Below are 14,659 nucleotides of genomic sequence, written 5' to 3'. Positions count from 1 at the left end.
TTGTATCCCGTGAGCACGGTGCAGTTGACTAAGGAACCTAAAAGTGAGAGAAGCCCCTGTTAAATGGAGATGCCCTCTAACCCCTGGGCAATGTATCCATTAGCCCTTTTGCTTCTGTGGGCTAATCTGGGCACTTACTACCATTAATAATATTCTTTTTATGACAAAATATATCTCATTGAAACTACATTTGGGCGGGGGCACCTGGGATGCTGGCAATGGTCTATCTCTGGATGGTGTTCTAGTGTGTTTTCTTTGGGGTAATTCGGCAAACTGTTGCCCTAGGCCTCGTGCACTTTTCTGTCTGTTATTTATACTTATTAACTTTGTTGTTTTTTAAATATATGACTGGTATATATATATTTTGGAAGTTAAGCACAGGATACATTGAAATGTGTTGTGTAGAATAAGAAAATGACTCACTTGCCACCATATTTTCTCCACATGTTGGATGAAAGGAGATTTTGAAAGAAACATTTTCACGGTCCCTTTTTTTTCCCATCTCTAATTGAGGAATTGAAAAGACATTAAATCACAATAGTTCTAAGAAATACAGTTCTTTTTTAAAAACTGTCCTTTGCTTGTTTTGATTGTTGTTCTTTTGAAGTTTCAAACAAAAAAAAACCTTCCTTGGACCAAAGCATGACACTCATTTAAAATATGTAGAGTTAGGATGACTGCGTTTTTGGCAAGGACTTGAGAACCAGAGCGCCGTTCTCTTTCTCTCTTGGCTTTCTCATGTGCTCTTCCTCAGCATTTGGTTTTGAAGCTGCGCACGGTTCTGTGATGTGGCCTGATGCCTCTCCTGAGTGACGTCCCTGGAGGCTCAGGAGCGTCTTTCCATGGCTAATGCATCAGCCTGGGGTGATCACAGATCATCATTCCAAGAAACATAATAAAGTCTGCTCTTAGTCTAATGGAAGTCAGCAGCAGTTTCTCATCAACCTCCCAATGGTTTTGAAATACTATTTTGGTGCTTTTTTTTGCCTCTGCTGACTTTACATTTGATCTAAAATTAATTCTTTAACCCCAATTCAGTTTCTGAGTCCCTGGATTCCAGTTGTAATTCTTCTACCACAGAGGACTTATAGCAGCTGTGGAATAAGAGGGCATCTTGTGCTTTTTATGAGGAGACAAAAGGAGGCATGTTTCCTAATTCTTCCTTTATTGCCGCCCCCTAAAGGCCCAACCTGAGATTCTGTGAGTTCTTTGATTGAGGTATTCATGTTCTTTTGTTTAGATGGACTTTCTTCCATTTCTACCTAACATCTTACCGTTACCACTGAATTAGTCAGCACAGGCTGCCATAAAAATACCACAGACTTGTTGGCTTAAACAACAGCAATTTATTTTCTTGTGGTTCTGAAGGCTGGAAGTCCAAGGTCACGGTGCCTGCATGGTTGGGTTCTGATGAGAGCTCTCTTTCTGGTTGGCAGACAGTGCCTTCTCGCTATGTCTTCAGTGGCCTCTTCACTGGCATGCAGATGAGGAGAGCGAACACTCTGGCGTGCCTTCCTCTTCTTGTAAGGGTACTAATCCTATTGGACTAGGTCCCCACCCTGATGACCTCATTTAACCTGTGTTACTTTTCTGGAAGCCCTGTCTCCAAATATTTCTAACATGGGAGTCAGGGTTTCAACATATCAAATGGAGGAGAAAACACAGTTCAGTCCATAACATTACCACAACCAATGCAGTAGTTCCCCTTTATCCCCTTTATCCACAAGGAATATGTTCCAAGACCCCCAGTGGGTGCTAAATCTGAATAGTACCGAACCTACATATACTCTGCTTTTTCCTATACAGGCATACCTATGATAAAGTTTAATTTATAATTTAGTCACAGTAAGAGATTAACAACAATAACAAAGAATAAAATAGAACAATTACAGCAATATACTATAATAAAACTTATGTGAATGCACTCTCTCTCTCTCAAAATATCTATTGTACTGTACTCGCTCTTCATGTTGTGATAACATGAGATGATGCAATGCCTGCATGGTGAGATGAAGTGAGGTGAAATTTTCCATTTAATATTTTCGGACTATGATTGACTGTGGGTAGCCAAAAATGTGGATGGGGGGGAGGGGCTGATGTACAATTAAAATTAAACTTTATTTACCCTTTCAAAGTAGCTTGACCCCACCCCCTAGTGTTTCTATTAAATAACATTTTATTTTTTAATTTGTAAAACATTTTTGGATTTCTATTAACTGTGTTATGGGAATCCAGACATAAAGAAGACATAGACCGGTGGGGGGGGGGGGGGTAGATAAGAAATCAAACGAAGGACTTGTATGCATGCATATAAGCATAAACAATGGACGCAAAACTCTGGGGGGTGAGGGCATGTGTGGGTGTGGGGTGGGGGGGGGGGTAATGGTAAGATATGTACACATATAATACCTCAATAAAAAAAAAAAAAAAAAAAGAAGAAGACATAGACCCAGTCATGCAGACGCCTCAAAGAGGTTATGCAGTAATGAGGGAGAGGCGTGCCCTGCACCCATGACCAGAATTCCTGGGAGACTGGGAGGCTGTAAGTGAACTACGAAGTGCTGTGGCATTCAGAGGAAGAGGGCCACCATCCACGGCCACCTTTGGAGCTTCCTATCAGAGACAGGCCGGGTTTGGACTGGGGAGGGTGTAGAAAAGGCCACACCAGCCTCAGCAGGAGCAGACCCCACGGAAGCGGGAAAGCACTTCAGCTGAGACTCAGGGAGTCCATAGGGGAGCACTGGCATTGCATGGCGCAGCACAGGAGGAGGTCGGGTTCTGAAAGCAGCCCTTAGGAAGAGACTCACAGGGACTACATGGCCCCCGACCATCTGGAAATACTGCCTTTCAATAATTCTAATAACCAGTTCTCTCTCCAGTGTTGCAACAGACCATAGTTTCTCTGAGCACCAGATGAAGTAGTTGGCTGTGTTTAGGGGCCACATTGTGGCAAAGAGAAAGAGAGAGAGAATGAGAGAAGGGAGAGGTGGAGAGAGAGAGAGAAAAAAAAATAAAAGAAGGGTGAGAGGGAGAGTGAAAGACGAGAGAAGGAGAGAGGGAGGTAGAAGGAGAGAGAGGGAGAGAGAAAGAAATGAATGATAATGTAACTTAAAAAAAAATAAGATCGCACCCTGGCAGGATGCTCACACAGTGATAACTATGGGAGACCTCAGATTGGCTGAAAGAATTTCAGATTCTCTCCAAGTCCTCCAGAGATAAATGGACAAAGATCATGAACCAGCAACTTAAAGGAAATATTGATGGAAACGATCATATTTAAAATGTTCCACACCGCTAGTGATCAAATAAATAGAAAACTTAAGAACAATGAGTTACTATTTTCTCCTTATTAGGTTAATATTTTCAAATACGTTGCTAATGGGAATGTAAATTGATACAACTTCTCTAGAAAGTAATTGTGCAATGTTTTACTTTCTTGAGAGCCCTGGAAAAGTTAACACTCCTTGACGTGACCATTTCATTTACAGGAATCTATGCTAAGACTGTAGAGGTGTGGACAAAGATTTGTGATTAGCAATTTCATTTAAGTTTGACTTATAATAATTAGAAATTTAGAAACACATAAATGTAAGAACTATGGAAATTGGTTGCATAAATGTTATTTAATTAATGGAATGTTCTTCAGCTGTTTATAATATGTTTTCAAATGTTTTACAGATTCAAAATGCATATGATGTATTTTTAAAAGCAGTTTTCAAAATTGTGTGCATAGTAAAAATATGCACGAGAAAAAATAAAGACAATAAATGATAATGTCATTTATTAATTTAGTTACACCATAAATAGTTATTAAACATATATATCTGGCAATATATTTATCTATAGGGTCTATAGATGGTTTCTGTTTTATTCTTTATACTTTATTGGGTTTTCCAGATTTTTCTGGAGCACGTAATTGCTTTTTACCTACAATATGCATGTTAATAAAGCCTTTCCATTAGTCAGGACCCAAGTCCACCCTCCCATAAAGCCGTTCCTAGTTAGTCTCATCGGAAGTGATCGCTCACTTTTCTGCGACTCTTTCAAGTCCAACTTATCATACATGGTCTTGAATGGCAGCCACTGGGAAGTGTGACTTCCTTCACAACTAGTTAGGGAGTCGCTGGAGAATAGGAGTTATGCCTTAGGTCCTACCAGTAAGTTCCTAAGCCAAAAGCCTAGCTTTCCTTCCCCACCTTTTCCATAAAGCCTTTCCCACTACTTGAAAAAGTGGGCAATTTCTGCTCCCCTTGAGTCATCAAGACAGTTTTTTATGCTGCTTTTGTTGGAAGTCCATTCTACTTGGGACTATAGTTCATTGTGTTTGTCCTGACTGCGGCATTTGTCATCCAGCTCCTTAATGCAGGAAAGGAAACTTGTTCCTCTTTGTGTCCAGAGTGGTGCCTTACACAAAGTGTGTGTTCAGTAAACAGTGGGTGGGTTGGTGACTGAATGAACGCAGGCTCTTTCCAGCTATTTCCGGGGGTTGAGGGGGCCTTTTATGTAGTTCCTAATCTGAAGAGTTTCAGTCTCACAGGTACAGCAGCAAGGAGGCGGGATAAGAAAGCCTAGGAAAACTAAACAGGCCCAAAGCACTGAGCGGTGGTGGTCCTGAAGCCTAACCCACCAGAAAACTCTGCCAGGAAATGCATGCCCCTTAGACTCCCATGCCCCTATATTGCTTTTTAGCTCCTCTCTGCGTATTGAGAACTTTACCTGCGAAACTACCTTTTTTCACCATTTCACAGCCTCCTAGAGATGAATTCCCTAAAGAATTCCATTCTTTCAGTTACAAATTGAACAGCATAGGTTTGCTCTGCAGACTAATATCAGGCCCTAATCCTCCAAACAGGGCCATTTGAGGGAAAGTTTAAAATCAATGACTGCATAAATACTATTTTAGAATAAAAGCGAAAACTAAAGAAATAGGACACAAGATTCAATTCAATTTCATGTGTACTTAATTGTGTGCCAAGTTTTTGCAAAGCCTTGTCCTGGGCACTGATGATTAAAAAGGATCCAAAGATTTAATAGGACACTGATCTCACTCGTAAGATTTCACGTGGCTCTGACAATGTAACAGGAAAGGGAGGAGCGGAGTGGGAAGAGTCTGGGGGGAGGGAGGGCATTGCACAGGAGGGCCAGGGTGCTGGGTCAGGACTGGATAGAGATGGGAAATAAGTGGGAGGGTTGCTGGTAGCTGTGCTCATAATTGCATTAGTGGTGGCCTTTGATACTTTGTGTATGCATCCAGGAAATGTGGATGGAATTCCATAGAGTAGGAAATGCTTTAGGGAAAAAAAATTCTAAAGGAATCTATATATAAAAAAGGCTAAGTGACCAACCGTATGTCCATCCGACCATCCAGCCAACCGACTGACGGGCCAGTACATATGACGGGCACTGGCAATTTAAAAATAAACACTGACATGCGCATGCGCGATACATGTAAAGCACTCGCTGGCTCCAATCGCACGCATGTGTTTTGATTTATCATTGTTGATTGTGACTTTGGTTGTTTTCATAGCATGTTTTTGTTGTTTTTATATCATGTCTTTGTTGTTGTTATATCATGTTATTATTTATTTATTAATCAATTTATATATTATTTTCATATACACTAGTGCCCCGGTGCATGGATTCGTGCACATTGGAAGGAAATTAATTAGAAGGTGACCGGCGGGGCGGGACTGGGCAAGAAGGGCCGGACACATCCTGAAACCAACCTCCTGTGGTCCCTCCCCCGCTGCACCTGGGGTGGCGCCTTGGCTCGAAGGGCATCTGCGGAGTGAGCGGGGTCCCTCCAGCAGGTGGGGTCCCTCAGCTTGGCCTGTGGGGATCAGGCTGAAACCAACCTCTCAGATGTCCCCCGAGGGGTCCCAGGGCGGTTCTCGGGTGATGCACCCCAGAATCGGGCTCCCTCCTCTCTGGTTCCAGGGTGCGTCACCTGAGAACTGCCGCTGCCAAGTCACCGCAGCTGAGCAGCTCCTGCGTTGAGCGTCTGCCCCCTCATGGTCAGTGTGTGTCATAGCTACCGGTCAGAGTGTCTGCCCCCTGGTGGTCATTGCATGTCATAGCTACCAGTGGGATTATTGGATGGTCGCTTAGCCTTTTATATATAGAGATTTTACTAATTTTCTTTCATGTCTGACACATCTATTGTAGAGAAAGGGTGAATAGCAATATTAAAATATTTCTTCTAATTAATTTCCTTTCAATGTGTACAAATCCATGCACTGAGCCACTAGTATTGAATAAAAGATATGAAATGAGACAGGTTGATATAGAAAAAAATTTTTAAATGATAGTATTTAACAGAACCCAGTGCATCTGTCAGTGTTCTTAGCTACTGATGACAGAAGCTACTCTAGTTAGTTTGAGCATAAAAGGAATTTATTAAAGCCCTGGCCAGTGTGGCTCAGTTGGTTGGAGCATTACCTTGTACACTGAAAGGTGGCAGGTTTGATTCCTACTCAGGGCACATACCCAAGTTGTGGATTTGATCTCAGGTCAGGGTGCATGAGGGAGGCAATTGTTAGATGTTTCTCTCTCACATCAATGTTTCTCTCTCTCTCTCCCTCTCTCCCCCTTCCTGTTTCTAAAATCAATAAAAAAAAATTTTTAATGAATTTATTAAAGTCTATCATGACACCATCAAAAAAGTGGCTTTTCTTAAAGAAGATACCCAAGTGGCCAATAAGCACATGAAAAGATGTTCAACATCATTAGTCATTAGAGAAATGCAAATCAAAACCACAATGAAATGCCACTTCACACCCACTAGGAAATGAGAACCCTCAGACATCGCTGGTGGCAGTATAAAATGATGTAACTGCTTTGGAAGAGAGTCTGGCAGTTGCTCAAAATGTTAAGTATAGAATTACCATATGACCCAGCAATTCTACTCCTAGGTTGTAACCAAGAGAAATGAAAATATAGGTCCCCACAAAAAACTGTACACAAATATTCAGAGCATTATTCATACTAGCCCCAAAATGAAAACAGTGCATATGTTTATGAACTGATGAAATGGATACGCAAAATGTAGTCTATCTGTACAATGGAATATTATTCTGCAATAAAAACGAATGAAGTACTGATTCATGCTATGTATAGTACAATATGGTTAAACCTTAAAAAAATGCTAAATGAAAGAAGCCAGACACAAAAGGCCCATCCTGTATGATTCTATTCATATGAAGTGTCCAGAATAAGCAAGTACATAGAGACAGCAAATCTGTGAATGTTATGGTTGAATTGTGTCCCCCACCCCCCAAATTCATGTTGAAGTCCTAACCCCCCACTACCTTAGAATGTGACCTTATATGGATATAGAGAAATTTCCAATAGGAGATGGAAATAAGGGCAGATAGAATTAGTTAAAATGAGGTCATACTGCAGTAGGATGGGCCCCTACTCCAATATGATTGATGTCCTTACAAAAAAGGGAAATTTAAACAGACACCCAGGGAGAATGCCAGGTGAAGAGTGGGGTTGTGTTGCCACAAGCCAAGGAACTACGAGGAGCTAAGAGAGTGTGCTAGAATAGATCTCTCCCCAGCGGCAGGCAGGGGGAGAATGTCCCTCCTGTTGACACATTAAACTTGGATATCCAACCTCCAGAACGGTGAGCCAATACATTTCTATTGTTCAAGCCACTTCGTCTTATGGTACTTTGTTAGGACAGCTCTAGCAAGCTCAGGGAGTTTTTCTCTATTCCTGTATTTGCTTCTACTTATAAGTGGGCAACTGCCTAGTTTGTATAGCTAGCCCATAATGCCCCAAATACCTTACAGATCCAACTGACTGGCCTGCTGGGACATTAGCACTGAATACCCCACAAAAATCACAGGCTCAACTTGTCTAAACTTAAGTCATCGTTTCTCTGGTCCCACCTGTTCCTCCTTTATTTCTCTCTCTTGGTGAATGGTACCCTCCATCCCCAGTGTTCTCCGTGTCAGAAGCTGTTTGTTAGCCTACAACCCCACTCCGCTGCCTGTTATCAGGCATCAAATCCTAAAGGTCCCACCTCTTTCACATCTTTGGAGTCTTTCCTGTCCATCCCAGCCCCACCTCCACTCCCTCCCCAGGCTGTCTTCCTTCCATTTGCCTTCCACAGTAATCTTTCTGCAACACAGCTTTAATCAAATCACTCACCTGCTTAAAATCCTTCCGAGTGTCCCCATAGCTTCCAAACAAAAGTCTTAGCAGATAAAACCTGTGTGGTCTGACTCCTTGCCACCCTTTATAAGCCATCTTTCACCTTTGCACCTTGCACCTGCTTTCTGCAGCCATTCAGTGGTTCAGATCCTCTCTCTCTCTCTCTCTCTCTCTCTCTCTCTCTCTCTCTCTCTCTCTCTCTTCTATCTGATGTCTGCTCAGGTTTCAAAACTCAAATGCAGCCTCCACTGAATGGCTGCCTTCCTTGATTTCCAGCATTATTTAAAACTTGCTTCTATGTTCCTGTAACCCTCTGGGCACACACTCTATCGCAGCAATTGCACAATGCACTGAAATTGTTGGTCCTCCTCCCCACTTCTCACCACCCTCCCCCAATAATAAGGCACTTAAGAGTAAAAGCTTCAGGTTTTTTCCAACTTTCTGTTCTCAATCTATTACGACATATAGGAGTTAGTCATAAATGTTTCTGGAAGGAAGGAAGGAAGGAAGGAAGGAAGGAAGGAAGGAAGGAAGGAAGGAAGGAAGGAAGGAAGGAAGGAAGGAAGGGGGGAGGGAGGGAGAGAGAGAGGTAGGGAAGGAGGGAGGGAGGGAGGGAGGGAGGGAGGGAGGGAGGGAGGGAGGGAGGGAGGGAGGAAGTCATTGAAGGGAGGGGGAGAGAGTAGAGAGAGGGAGGGAAGGGAAACGGAAGGGGAGGGGAGGAGAGGGGAGGGGACTATTTTAGCGTAAAAAGTAAGACCCTGAGGAATAGAAATGTCTCATCATTTTCAGAGCAGGTTGTGCTGTAGTTGACTATTTGCCAGAATGAAAGTAAACGCAGCGATTTTGTCCTCTCTCCCATTCAGGAGCTGTGATTGCTTTTAATAATGAACCGGCCTGTAAGGAAGGCTGGCCCTTAGCTGCTCTCTGGGCCCCATCAGACTCAAGTCGCTTCCCCTGAAAGGACAGTTTGCATCTGTGTTTACAGGGCGCGTTCAGTGAGCCAAGCCCCTTCTTTCCTGCGGCCCGGGGCTGCGATCGGCCGGCCCTCCCGGAGGCTGGCGGCGGGAGCCTTGAGTCATCGCGCTGGGAATCCCTCTGGAACTGGGCACCGGCTTGCATGTTGTGTTGTTTCCGCGCGTTGTGGGGATTAGCTGCCAGGCCGGGTCGGGAGCGAGCGCGAGCTGGGCAGCCTGCAGTCCCGGACCTGCCCCTGCCTCCTGGCGTATGGGACACAGATGTCTCCGCTCCAGGCCTGAGCGCAGCATGGAAATGACCACGCAGGGGCCCCGTGGGGACCGAGGGCTCCGAGATAAGGCCCTTCCGAGCCCAGCCAGGAGGCCGCTTTTCCTCCGCTGGTGTGTAGTCCCGACTTCAGGTTAGAAACGCCGGCGGTACCGCCGTGCCACCTTCGGACACCGCGGGACGGCGAGACCGGGCTGCGGCTGCGGAGAGGAGGCGGCGGGCAGGAGCGGCGCCAGCGCCTGGGTCCTCTGCCCCGGCTGTGAGCGCGCACCCCGGCCCCGGCGGGGCCCAGCGGCCGAGGCAGTCACCGCGGCGCCCTGGCGGGTCTCGCAGTAAGTCAGGGCGCGGGCGGTGGTGCTGGCTGAGCGCCGCTGCCCCCGCAGGCCCGGTCCTGCCCTGCTGGAACCGTCCCCGGGCCAAGGTCTGGGTGGACGGAGGTGTGCGGGGAGCCTGCAGACGCTCTTCCGGATCCCGGCTCGGATCCTGGCGGGGATCCCGGCTCGGCAGGAGAAGCCACCCTGGAGCTGGCGCTGGGGGCGGCGGCGGCTGGCGCTGTCCGTGGGGCTTGACCTTGACGTTGCCTCGCTCCCAGGCTGGGCCGGCGGAGGTCTCCGGGGGTGGGAACCATTGGCCATTCCTTAAATAGTATAGCGCAAAGCTTCGGAAGTAAAGCTTTTAACGTCCTTTTGCACGGAGGCAGGGGGGGAAAAAAAGATATTCTGCAATCTTAAAGCAGTAGCTTTAATAATTTTTGAAAACTGTATTTCCTCTCCCCTCCCCCTTCTTAAATTTTGGCCATTTCCCTAAAACTGCTCAAATAGATTTCCTCCCTATTAGCCTCAACTCTTATTCGCTGCCCAAGTTCATACTACAGTTCTGGCTTATTGGAGGCGGGGGATGTGGATTTTTGAGGCTTTTCAGGACTCTTTTAAATATATATATCTTATTGATTTTCTTACAGAGAAGAAGGGAGAGGGATAGAGAGTTTGAAACATCGATGAGAGAGAAACAACATCGATCAGCTGCCTCCTGCACACCCTCTCCTGGGGATGTGCCCGCAACCAAGGTACATGCCCTTGACTGGAATTGAACCTGGGACCCTTGAGTCCGCAGGCCGACGCTCTATCCACTGAGCCAAACCAGTTAGGGCTTCAGGACTCTTTTTGATTGATGTGTTCTGAAAAGTACATGCTCCGAATTGAAAACTTCATGCTGCTCACAACTCAGAGGGCTGGGGGTGGGCAGGAAGGTTTGTAGCATGAAATGCCTGTCAGACTCAAACATTCTGTGAACCCCAAATCCGTTCCCCCTGTAGTTCAACCCTAGAGCAACTGCTTCCTTCTTCACCCCTTCTATCCTCTCCCCCTCTATCCCCCCCCCGCCAAATCATCAGCCTTAATTTGTGAAACAGAGACAGCTTTAGGTTAAAATGGGTTTTTAATAGTTAATTTTAGAGCACTTAGAATTCTAGGCATCCAAAGATTGGGTTAGTCCTTCAAGTGGGAGGGTGGTGGTTCTGTGGCAGTATACACACCAATGCCTTTTTTCAGTAAATAGCTTATAGCCGATTTTCTTCTAAAAATGGAGATTAACCTTTACATCAGTGTTATAAGAATACTAGAGGCTCAGTGCACAGATTTGTGCACTGGTGGGGTCCCTTAACCTGGCCTGCGCCCTCTCGCAGTGCAGGACCCCTCTGGGGATGTAGCAGTGCATGAAGCTGCAGGTGGCTGGGGAGGAGCCCAAGCCGGGCCCCGGAGCTGCTCCCACTCATCCCGGCCCCCCAGCACCTGCTGCCCGGAGGCGGGAGAGGCTTGTGCTGCCACAGCTGCACTCAGCCAGCCTTGAGCCCAGCTTCTGGCTGAGCGATGCTCCTACTGTGGGAGCACACTGACCACCAGGGGGCAGCTCCTGCGTTGAGCGTCTGCCCCTGGTGGTCAGTGTGCGTCATAGCTACCAGTTGACTGATCCTTTGGTCGTTCAGTCATTCGGTCACTTAGGCTTTTATATACTTAGATAGTTATGGGTATTGTTGCATGACAACCTGCATTTCCGGGTTCCTTTCCCAAGGGTGGGAGGAGGTATTGTGCTCCGTTCACTGCCTCCCAGTTCTACTTGACCTCTAGTCTCAGATTTCCACCTGACTTCATCCTTGGCAGACCTAGTACCTGCCATTCAACTGTAAGAAACAAAAGAGCAGGAATGATTTAGAACACTTTGACTATCACAACATTAACCAAAGATGCAAAACATTTCACTGAACTCTTTATGACGCACATACATTACCTTCCCTTCTTCAAATTTAGGTACATCCAGCGATTAAAGATGAATTTTTAAAAGCAAACAAAAACTCCTCCTCCCTTCCCCCTCCCTTGGTTAAATACAGATTTGGCTGAGTCAAGGTAGGCCACCTAAGCTAATGAAATGTCTTCATGGTGAGATAATTTAGTCACGATCTGGACTGGTATATGGACTCTTTTTGATTGATGTGTTCTGAAAAGTACATGCTCCATATTGAAAACTTCATACTGCTCACAACTCAGATAGAGGGCTGGGGGCAGACAGGAAGATTTGGAGCATGAAATGCCTGTCCAACTCAAAGCATTCTATGAACCCCAAATCCGTTCCCCCTGTAGGTCCCCCTGGGTACAAAGGGGTTAACACCAGTTCTTATTCTTTTCCCTGTAGCCTCTCTCTTCTTTTCCCCTTTTCCATACTATCCCATGTAGGTACCTACCATGACTTTATTTGGGATCGTGGAATCTAGGATAGTACCTTTCAGTGTCAAGGTTCGTTTAGATGACAGTGTCCCCTTATCAGTATTCTCAGAACTTTTTTTCCAAATCCTGCCTTTATTTGCCTGGAAAATTCTATGTCTATTAAATCCTCTATTGGAAATTCCACTGTATCTTTCAAAACTAAATGTGGCACCTACATCTTGAATTACTTCTTTTGCATCATCATTTGAATGTTGACTTGCATGGTTTCCTGATTGTCTGGTCAGCTTGTTATTTCGGCTTCATATTGAAACACAAGCAGAAGGATCTTCTCATAAAATATGAATCTAAATGGGTTAGGGAGTCTCCTTGAAAATTATCAGCATACACTCTGACCTTTTCTTTGGTCTGCCGTTTGGTTGAATTCCGCCCTTTGAATTTCTGTTTACTGACTACTTTGGAAAAAAACTGGATATTGACCTTGGGTCTCATGAGTAATCTGTTTATTTGGCCTTTTCTGAGCAGCAGTAACTCACCACCTCTCGAAGTGCTGCTTGGTGTGAATTTGCCTGTTCACTGGAGATAACTCAATAGGGTAATCCAGCAATGCACAAGGAACCTTTGAAAATGCCATCCTGAAATCTGGGAAGAAAACATTTCAGAACTTTCTTCCTTTCTCACCTCTCCACTGCATGGTTTACACCAAATCCATCTTGGGTTACAGATTCCCAAAGGGCAGTTTTAGCTTGATTTGAACAGCCTCTAAAGGTTTATGTTGGCAGGTGCTGGCAGGATGCTTTTGAAGCTGCTGCTAATGATGCAGATGGAACAATGATGGCTTTCCTTTTGGGTTTCATGAGAAAATAAAGCCCAATGTCTGGTTGAGAAGCCTCTCGGAGACTGTTATCTTAAGTCTTGAGTCAAGGCTGAGTTACTGTCATACTGTATCGCCAACATATTTCTTATACTCACATGTGTTAGACCTTAAGTCTGACCTGCTAGTTGGCAGGTCTGAAAGAGCCCCTGCCAGTCATCTGTGTGTTTAGCTTATTATCTTCTCTGGCAGAGAATGGTCTTTCGTTTGGATAGTATTTGTCTTGGAGTTCGAAGAATTGGCAAGTGGAACCTTTGAGATAAGTAAGTAGAGGGGAAGTGAAGGGGAATCAATCCAAGGGCACCGAGTCACTATTTACTGGCCGGGCAGCTTTTATGTGTTTTTTTTTTGAGAGTTTAGTGGAAATTCAACCTCAGAAACTGAGCTTTTGTTGGCAAACATTTTGTCTAACTAGTACTGGTTCCTTCCTATGGAAAACGGTTATTTTTGCATATCCTGACTTTGAATCTCATCTTATTCCTTGAACAGAAATATCCTCACCCTAGAATTTTCACTATGTTCTTTTTTATAACACACTGGATGTCTAGGTGAAATTTATTTAGGCAGAAGGGCTGGCCAGGAAGATTAGGATGTGTCCTGAGTCAAACAAGAATACCTTGTCTTCCAGCATCTTTATTAATTCATGACAGTGTAAACGTGCTCCAATAGAAGCTGTGGCTGCATTTTCAGTGAAATGACTCAGCCTAAGAAGTGCAGGCTGTTGGATCCAGAGCAATCTGTAGAAGTGTGCTGGAGGCAACTGCAGTTCTGGGAGGTGATTCGCCTTGTAAATCACCATCTCCTTATTGTAAGTGTTGCTCAGGTTTCAGAATGCCTGCTGTTGAAAGATGTCTTTTTTCGTTTAAATGTAGCCATTGATTTCAATGGAAATATCCAGAGAGGCAATGTCTTGCTGAGCTGAGTATCTCCCATTAGGATCCAGACTAGCATTTCGGGCCTCTCATTGTTGACCTTCAGGGATCGTGATTTTGAGGTCCAGAAAGCAAACAAAATGAAATCTCTCCGTTTAAGACACCTGAAAAGAGAGATTTGACATAGCACCCAGGTAGAAGAAAGGAACGATGTTTTTCAAGCTGAGTCTGCCAGCCAACAGGATTTATTGAGCAAATATTATGTTTCAAGGTCCCTGCTTTATGATCTTAAAAAGTACAATAGCGTAAAAGGCAGAACATAAGCCTTCAAGGAATTTTCAAGCCTGGGGGGTATCTTTAAACATTAGTGAGCATCCTTCCACCTGTTCACTGACTTCCTCACCTGGGAAACCAGGTCAGGGACTATGGTAGGACCCTCTTCCCTTGTCCAGCTATACCAGCTTCCTGAGGGAATCAAGATGGTCCCTTGAGTCCAATGGTTGACCTATGAACCAGGAGGTCAGGGTGTGATTCCCGGACAGGGCATATGCCTGGGCTTCAGGCTCAATCCTCAGGAGGAGGCATACAGGAGGCAGCTGATCAATGATTCTGTCCCATCATTGATGTTTCTCTCTCCTTCTCCCTTCCTTTCTCTGAAATCAATAAAAATATATTTAAAAGTATAAAAAGATGGTCCCTTCACCTGAGCTTTGCCTCCTTTGGTAGTGAAAGGTGTGTTCTTGGTTCTTTCCACATGACCTGGGCAAAGTGACACTTGCTACCTAACCCCAAGC

The 14,659-nt window shown here is 44.9% G+C and overlaps 1 protein-coding gene across 5 annotated transcripts in view; it reads left to right on the top strand.

The window, feature by feature from the left end:
* TRIM2 (tripartite motif containing 2) overlaps positions 1-14,659 on the top strand; it is a 97,121-nt gene that overhangs the window by 6,029 nt on the left and 76,433 nt on the right. For 2 of the 5 annotated variants that reach the window (XM_079771455.1, XM_079771456.1), the window contains exon 1: positions 8,910-9,535. The exons of 2 other annotated variants lie outside the window; for them this stretch is intronic. The gene's annotated coding sequence lies outside the window, so the exon portion shown is untranslated. Of the gene's footprint in view, positions 1-8,909; positions 9,735-14,659 lie in introns of those variants that run through there. One more of the 5 variants, XM_079771454.1, reaches the window with a different exon arrangement.

The sequence above is a fragment of the Cnephaeus nilssonii genome, assembly GCF_951640355.1.
Source record: "Cnephaeus nilssonii genome assembly, chromosome: 5".
NCBI classification, from domain to species: Eukaryota; Metazoa; Chordata; class Mammalia; order Chiroptera; family Vespertilionidae; genus Cnephaeus; species Cnephaeus nilssonii.
Note: the sequence above shows the minus strand (reverse complement) of the source record. Positions and strands in the feature narration are given on the sequence as shown.